We start from the raw sequence: 8,951 nt of genomic DNA, 5'->3' as shown, positions 1-8,951 counted from the left end.
ACTACTGGCGCAAATACCGGGGTTGTATTGCACACCAACCCCACCCACACACACTTTATCTGGGAGAAGCGATACCTTTTCGTGCTAAGAAACTGACATTATTCTGAAAGTCATGTGGATTCGCCTTTGAATGGCAATGTTTTGTTTTAATTAGATCCTGTTTGAACCCCAATACTGCAAAAACTCTCGCTTGATAGCCTCACTCCCTAACTTATGATTTACCCCACTCGTTTTGACCCTTTAAAGCTCTGTACGTACATGCATTTACTTTAAAGTGTTATAACAACTTGCAAAGCTACAACGGGATCAGAATTCTGCTGCTCGGGTCCTCAGTGGAACATCTCGTTTCACCCATATCACTCCAACTCTTTAAATCATTGCATGGTCAGTCCCCTATAGACCTCATCTCAGAATACAATCCCGCAATAAATCTCCGTTCCTCCACTAACATACAGCTAAATGTACAGATAACAAATTTAACCCTAACCCTAGGAGAAAATGCCTTTGCCTCTTCAGCTCCATCTCTCTGGAATGCTCTTCCACTGAGGATCTGAACTGATTTGTTCTTCCTTTTGTTGAATATGTGTATGTAATGTGATCTGACCATACAACCACATCCCTCTGCGCCTCGGAATAGTTTACTAGATAGATGGCGCATATTCTGTGTTTATCATTATATCCACTGCGTCGTGTGAGGTTATATAATAACGTCCTTACTGGAAAGAACACCCTGCCCACGGTACGTGCCAGAGCGAGTTCACAGTTTGGAAACAGAGCGAAATCACCTCCACACCATTGAATTTGAGCATTTTAGTAGTGTGAATAACATGTCCACATAGTTTACGATGTGAACACACTGTTTGCTTGTTGGTTTGTTTTATTTATCATGCCATAAATGTATGAATAATATTTCCACATAGTCCAATGTGTAAACAGACTGCAGGGGCCGCTGAACGGTTTTCAAAGTTGGAGGGCTGAGCCAAAAGTGTGGGGGGACTGAACATGCTAAAATCACAATCATATGGTAATTTTTACGTTTTTGTACACGATTTTGGAAAAAAAGTGGGGGGCTGAAGCCCCCCCCCCCTTTGGTTCCACGCCCCCTGGACTGTGATCACACTGTGCGGCACTTTGTTCTTTACAGCAAAGACGTACAATTATTGATGTCTTAATTTTGTATTTCCAGCTTTATGCTGTAAAACATAATACAGTGTCTGAAATTTTGGTGAATAATATGTGAAGTGGTAGGTGTCATTCGCGTTATAATAATTACAGAAGTGTGAAAATCTCATTTTATAATTTCGTTCGTAAAAGCTTATCATAATTCTTTCAAAGGAGAACGTAGTTCGTACAAGGAAAACTTTTTTATACTACTAGTTATTATTAGTTTTAATATAAAAGCGATGCAATGCTATCTCATCTGCTTTCTCGTTGAAATAAGTTTTGTGGCCACTTTTCCAAGAGCATCAAGCTGTGATATATATAAATTATCATCCTTCTCTTTTATTACACTATGTTTTCATCTTATCTCTAAAGTTTTTTTTTTTTTTTTTTTTTTGCATTTAAGCCATTTTCGCCCGATTCCCGATTTCCTCGATTCTCTTTTAATGTATGGACATTTCTTTATGTTCAATGTTGATCATAATGCGGTTTGCATTATCAATTTCGAGCCTTTTTTTCCAATTTTATTTTTTATTGCAGTCTTTTCTCTTTATTGGGAATTTGTCATTTTTATTTGGCCAGTAACCACCAACAAAACGAAAAGAAAATGTATTTTAGATCATGATTATTTTCTGTTCATTTTCTTTTTCTCTTTCTTACTCGAAGTCCCTTCTATTTCCCCTCTCACTGTCCTCGTCTGTTACTAAACTCATTGAACATGTTGAAGTTTCCATTATAAACTCTAGATTTTAATTTGAATCCAGTAGTCATAATAATGACAAAATTTAAGCGAATATTCTCCTTTATGAACAAGTTATAATTGCATATAATTGGCAAATGAGACCAGGGTTGCATGAAAAAAAGAAGAATTTAATTAGCCCAGCACTGCAGTGGGCGCATGTCCATGGTATCAGCCCGAAAAACACAGCCGAGTTGACGCAGCATCGTCATGAGAAAGACCTGCTCTTATCCAAAAGCTCGGTAGACACCGTTGAAGGGGGCGCTCCAGCGTGAAGACGTCCCCGAATTAGTCGGCCTTTCTTTCGTTAAGCCTCGAAATGGTTGTGGAAACCACCGGGACTTTTGGCTCGTAAAAGGAGAGCAGTTTGATAGCTGAGGGCATCAATCACCTTATCTTCCCCTGTCAGAGGCGAGATGATCTCGAACAATGAAGAAATGTAAATGATTCAAGCTCATCTCGGACAACTACCAAAGGACAGGGGTCTTCTAACTGCAGCATACAACGCGAGAAAAGAACGAAATCCCAAGCTGACAGCAGAGTGCAGTAATTGCGAAAATTTAATAAGACCGGATTCGGGATTGTAAATCATATCATGTAGTAAGGGGAAAACTGATATTTGCGAACAGGCAAAGATACATACATACAAGGTTGTATCATCAATGAGGTGGAGTACAAGTTAATATCATTGGCTGCGTAGCTGGCTGAATGTATATTAAAAGATCGATGGCAAATGTAATGTTTCTTGATTGTGTATATGCTGATTATCATATCCCTTTTATTATTGTCTTTGATAGGCTGAGCATATAGACCCCCTCCCCTACCCGATGTCTCTCTCCCACCCTTTCATATCGCATGCTAACAGTAAATGAATATTAATATGAAGAACTGATTTGTAGATCAAACGATTATAATGATAACCATACTGATTGTTATGGTACGACTCTGGTGCCAATTGATGGTTAGGGTGGACAGGTCATATTATGGTATTATCATTCTCATAATTCATATTTTAATGCATCATGCCAAATCATTCAACAGAAATAAATTATTTTAATCATTCAATGCAAATATATTGAATAAAACATATCGTTAGGAGTTTGATGAAATTAAAAGACAAACAAACAATGAATTCAGATTAATAGTGTTAGGCAAATATACGTTCCTGAATATTGAATTATGAGGATCGAAGCATGGAATTAAATACCCCCGAATAGATCGAACCTATAGCAGTCTGTAAAACTGTTAAATAGAATTGTTGCTTTGTCTGGATTTAAACCCCATGTGTAATACCATTCATAATGTAAAACAATGTTTAATGATTCATGGGATGATGGAAACGTTGGTGATCTCAGGGCCCGTTGCATAAAACTTTTTACCTGAGAAAACTCAGGTTGTTTTTACCGGAGTTTTTGCCCTGTGTTAAAGTAAATGGCAGAAATGAGACTTACCTTAGTTTTCAGTTTTTACCAGAGTTTTCCCAGGTAAAAATTTTTCTGCAACAGGCCCCAGGTAGAAATTGATTCAAATATAGTTTGATAATGATTAAACAGACACCATACATTTCAATGCTAAATTGACAATTGAATTTACATCATGAAACATGATAGTTCCGAAAATGGAATTCAGTTCAACCTCGATGTTTGATTCTATTTTTACCCGTCATGGCGATTTTTTTTTCTATTCTGTTGTTCTGGACTGTTTTCGCACTCTCTTTCTCTAAAGTTTGGTAAGAAAAAAAAAACAATCGGGATAATGTGATTTTCATATTTCCATATCTATTACTCATGTGCTATGTCAGTTAGTATCAGTTCATTAATTGATGAGTTGGCATAGTTTAGTGATGACTAGTTCACTGTCTGCGTCAGAGTATAATGTTTATTAGCTACCACTCTGTTTATTTATACCTGTATGTAAAGCACGACCTCTGTGAGCTGCCATCGATGTCACGTGACAGTATGACCTGTGATGTCTTTCACGAACACGTACAAGTTACAGCTTTGTTTTAATCTCCCTGAACTTGGTAATTTTTTTTATATGATGAACAAGAAAGTAACATTCTATCTTTTTCTAATCGTGGCATTGGATGGTAGATGGGATGATTAAAATGTGAACAATCTTAAAGAAATAAATTTGTGTGTAATAGTATTGATACAATGTGCCCAATCTGCCAATAGACGATATATTATCTCAATACAGCATACTTTTGAAGGAGTGCTAGTTTGCAAATAAAGATTGTTTCAATCCTCAAGTGAAATGTGTCAACTCATAACATTTTTGGTTCGAATATGTAAAATATATGTATATTGGTATCAGTATAAATTGATACCTAGTGAATGTTTTGCAAAATGACTATCAAAGACAATTGAACAACAGGACATAAAAGTGTAGACTAAAAATGAATAGATGAAGCGCTACTATTTTTTATGTCAGAAACAAACATTTATCTCATTAGAAATTTATGCTTCAGTTTCAAGCAGGGAAGAGGTTGAGATTAGTCGATTGATAGAACAAAATCAGGAGCCCTTTCCATTAAACTTATCTCTCTGTTCAAAATAGTACTGACCAGCTTTTTTTCAAAAGCTTCTGAACCAGACAGAAGTTGTATACAGACCACAATTGAACGACCTGTAACAAATTTTCATGGATGTTTCTCGGGGCAAGAAATAAATAGGAAAATAATTTATTTGCGGTTAGTCTGGTAAAGCGGTTTGTAAAGTTAATTCAATCCTTGATAGCACATCGCCTGATCTTACAGGTCAATGCAACCTATCGAGTTAGCTTAGAAAAAAAAGAACATATGTATGTAAACTTACAGATTGATGTTTCTTTTATTTTTCAACTAATCATTCTAATTATTAATTGATTTACAGTAATTTCTAAGCACATTTTAGGCTAAAATATATCAGAGTTTGCATTTTCTTAAAATGAATCTTTTGTACAATATCATTACTGTTTGCGTGTGTCTGAATTCATACTTAGTACATTACTTCCATAATCATCAAATGAACTGAGACTATTTTTAAGTGATATTCATCTATATTTGAATATCTGTTGTGTCTAAGTGAACACTTCTTAAACACCATGACAATATTATTTACTACACATTAATTGTAATTCAACTTACAATTATACAAAATCGGTTTACTGAATATTTCAGAGTTTGATATTCATTTGCCAAAATGTTTGTATATTCCTTCGAATATATTCGTAGCGTATCATTTTTAGGACACTGGGTTTCAATGTGCCCTTCTGGAGAGAGCATTACCTTGTCAAGACCTTTGGAGAACTAACAATATAGAGATTCGTTTTTGATGTGCTTTAACCTAATTATTCGATACTCCTCAGTGATCTTCAACCAAATCTTTTTACATTTTTAGGTCCATATAAAATCAAATGAATTTTTAATTATATTTACAATTATAATTCGTCCCTATTTGTATAAGTAAACGCCTCCCCTCTTAATATGCATACATGTATAATTTTAGTATTTATGAACAGCGTTTTCTATGCCTGATTTTAAGTCTCACCGTCATGACCGTGAAACCAGGTACCCACACCCGATACTACCTGAACAGCTATTATAAACGTACACTGGCGTGGGTCGGCCTGACCCTAGCATGACTCTTGTTCTTCATTTTAGCGGCATATGCCAAGGCGAGGTGCTTAAAAATAAGTGTTGAAATTGGAGCACACTGTTTTTATGACGTCGATATGGTGTTGGACAATAACTTTCATTTTTATCAATAATACGTCATCCTTCCCGTGTAGGTCCATGATAGTCTCGCTTCAAGGCAAAATATAAATAAGCAAGAAAGGTTTTTTCAATGGTATACTAGGACCATTTATTTCATTTTTAATTGTATTTACATCAATCGTCGATATAATGTGCAATTTATCATTTTTCTCGAGTGGTTTGACCTTTGTCTAGCCACGTTCTATACTCACATATATATCCATCCATGCAGTTGGGCTCACAAGTTTATAGTGAACTCCTTCACAGCATGCACACCTTCATGACGATTGTTGAATGTATAAACAACACCACTGCAATATTTGGTGAGCCAAGATAAACTTTATTTAGCATGTTTAGTGTTATATTTTATAATTTGGCTTCACATTTACATATCCAATATACATGGCATAAATTTAACGGTGTAACATATGTTCATTTTCTGGTGGGGTTTATTAAATTTTGAGCACCACTTATTGGTACTAAACCGTTAGTGAATCCCAGCAGAAAGTAAACATATTCAAAGTGATAAAATATTACATTCAATTCAGTTTATTTTCCTGGGCTCGCCAAACATCGTAGTGTTGTCATAGTTGTTTGCATTGAACAATCAGCATGAACGAGAGAATTGGTGGTGGGGTTCACTATTTTTTAGCACAACTATTCATCCCTCCCCTCTCTCTCTCTCCCCCACCCCCCTCTCTCTCTATCTCTTACACCCTTGCTATCTATCTCACTATTTCCTATTCTCTCTCAACCTATCAATCTCACATTCTGTTTTTTTTTCTTTCTCCTCTCCCTCGGTCATGTAAATTTTCTTTCTCTTTCACCCTTTCCAACTTTAATACATTGTTGTTTTTTTCAGTCTCTCTTTTTCTTTAACAGTCCCATATTACAAAGCAAGCACATCCATAAACACCCCCTCTCTCAGCTTTTCTCCCTTACCGCCTCCTTTTTATTCTTTATTTACACCCCCTCTTCCTCTCTTTGAGCACAGCACTTATTCTAACTACTCTATAAGTTCTTTTTTTTCTTAAAGAAAAATCTCAACAGGTAAACAAGTCATTACAAATACAAAATAAAGAAACAAATTCAGGCTGTTTTTAACGGCCGATAATTCTTGTCAATAATAAATATGTATCGACGTATTTTCTTTTTTTATTACATAGTGTTCCATTCAAAGTACTAAACTTCATCGCCGAACAATCAAACGATAAGAAAGTTTACAATATCATACAGACTGTACAAACAGATAATCAACTATAAGAAAATGCACAGGTAATTTCAATCTTTCTCAACATCATGGTTATACTTTTGTCGTGATTTTATGAATTACAGAATAAGGCCTGTGAAACCAAAACAACAATTACATCATTGAAGTATCTGAAATAATATTTTAAATAATATCACAGTATATTACATCGGCACAGATAACATCCGTGTATTAAAATGTATGAATTTCAGCTTATTGACGCATTTATTCGGAATACACCCATTCCACATATAGGATCGTCTGATATCTCTAAACATTGAATGAATTATTCATATGTCCTTTTTTCTCTCGATTTGAATAATTTGGCCTGATTATTCGAAATCATTAATATGAGACAAAACCCCAAGGAAAATATCACAATGCATATCCATGAAAACAAAATAAAAGGCTGTATGTTGTTATGAACATTTTGCTTATGGTCTCTAAGTCCCCTGACGATAAACCTCTTCCACAACATGTAATGTTGCCACTTATTCCATTTACATATCAGACAAATGTCCTTGACAGAGATGTTAACCATCGACAAATATTTTAAGGTTGATTAAAAATTCCTCAACCAAACTGTATGGATCAAACTAAAATTCCAAGTGGTTTGAAACACCATGACATTAGATAGGACAATATCCAAGGTGTCTTGTGAACTAATGAGAACAATGATTTGTTATTCAGAGTTCAAAGAAGATAGATTTTGATGAAACCAAATGGTAAATTGAATATATGTCCCAAATTGGCAAAAAGAATTCAAACATGAAAATAGACGGTTATTTCATATCTACGGTAGAAAGTAACACAACACAAATAATGCTGATTAGAAACATTCACCATGGGGTGACTCGAGCGAAGAATACGAATTGGTTTACCAAATCAAAATAATCAAGAAATGCGGAAGATCCCTAAATTGAATTCCATTTCGAATCTCTACTTTGGGACATATATAGAGCCGTGGGGAAACGCATTGCCCTGCATTTTGCGGGCCGGATACTTAATTGCACATAGCTAGACCGACGTGAGCGTTAAGGGAGGAGGGGGAAACGGATGCTATTTTATATTCCATAACATGATGTTGGATATCTAGGTGGGTTATTTCAGGTCAATCGAGAGTAAATAGATTTAGGGCTTTTGATCGATTCTCGTTTGGAGTAGAATTGTTAATGTGAATCCCTTCTTTTCTTCCTTCCAAGTAACGTTATAAGCATCCATGGCATTACTCGTACCAAATGGGGCAAAGCAAGGTATTACACCATTTTAAATTTTTATGTCAATCTCTCAGCATTTCTGCCGTTACCATCATAAATTGGATTCAGGCATTTCATTTGTTTGATTATATGCGTAGAAGGTAAAGTTCTTGTACATGACATATAGGCCTAGTGTTTAAAAATGCAATTTTTACAATTGCAAAAATTGATTTCAATTATCATTTTTTTCAGTTAATGACCATGGAAACCAAATAGAAACAATTCTAAACGAAAGAGAAGATTAAATTTCCTTTAACTCAGTCTGACTGCAGGCTTATAAGATTTTTGACAAATCAATTTTTTTTTCTTCAAATGATGCACCACATTGTAGCTTATTATAAACCTATTTATCTTCGAGTTATTTAACACATTCTATGAACCGCGAGAACAAACCAATCAAGTGGCATTCAACAATAATAAAAATTGTATTATGATAAAATGGAGATAGCTTCGATATCTCGTTCCGAGTCAAACACTCTTTATACATCCCAGTCTCACCATTGCGAAACATACCCGTAAGGGCCATACCCTAATATTTGGAACCGTTTCGCCCAAGCATTTCAAATGTTTTCGTCGCCTGCCTCAAACATAATACCCTTACACCATTATCTAATGTATACTTCCTTTGAGTCACCATTATCATCTATACTGTATGTCAACAGCCCGACCCAATATGCCCATTAAACTGTCGACTGCAATTTAGAACAATTTGAGCAGGAATTTCTCACGCACGCACATCTTTAAACGCATACGCGCGCTACACAGACACCCACACCCACACGCGTAAACCCTCCATATTGTTACCGCAAT

Source organism: Lytechinus variegatus, chromosome 3 (genome assembly GCF_018143015.1).
Source record: "Lytechinus variegatus isolate NC3 chromosome 3, Lvar_3.0, whole genome shotgun sequence".
Classification (NCBI taxonomy): domain Eukaryota; kingdom Metazoa; phylum Echinodermata; class Echinoidea; order Temnopleuroida; family Toxopneustidae; genus Lytechinus; species Lytechinus variegatus.
This window is presented reverse-complemented; position numbering follows the sequence as displayed.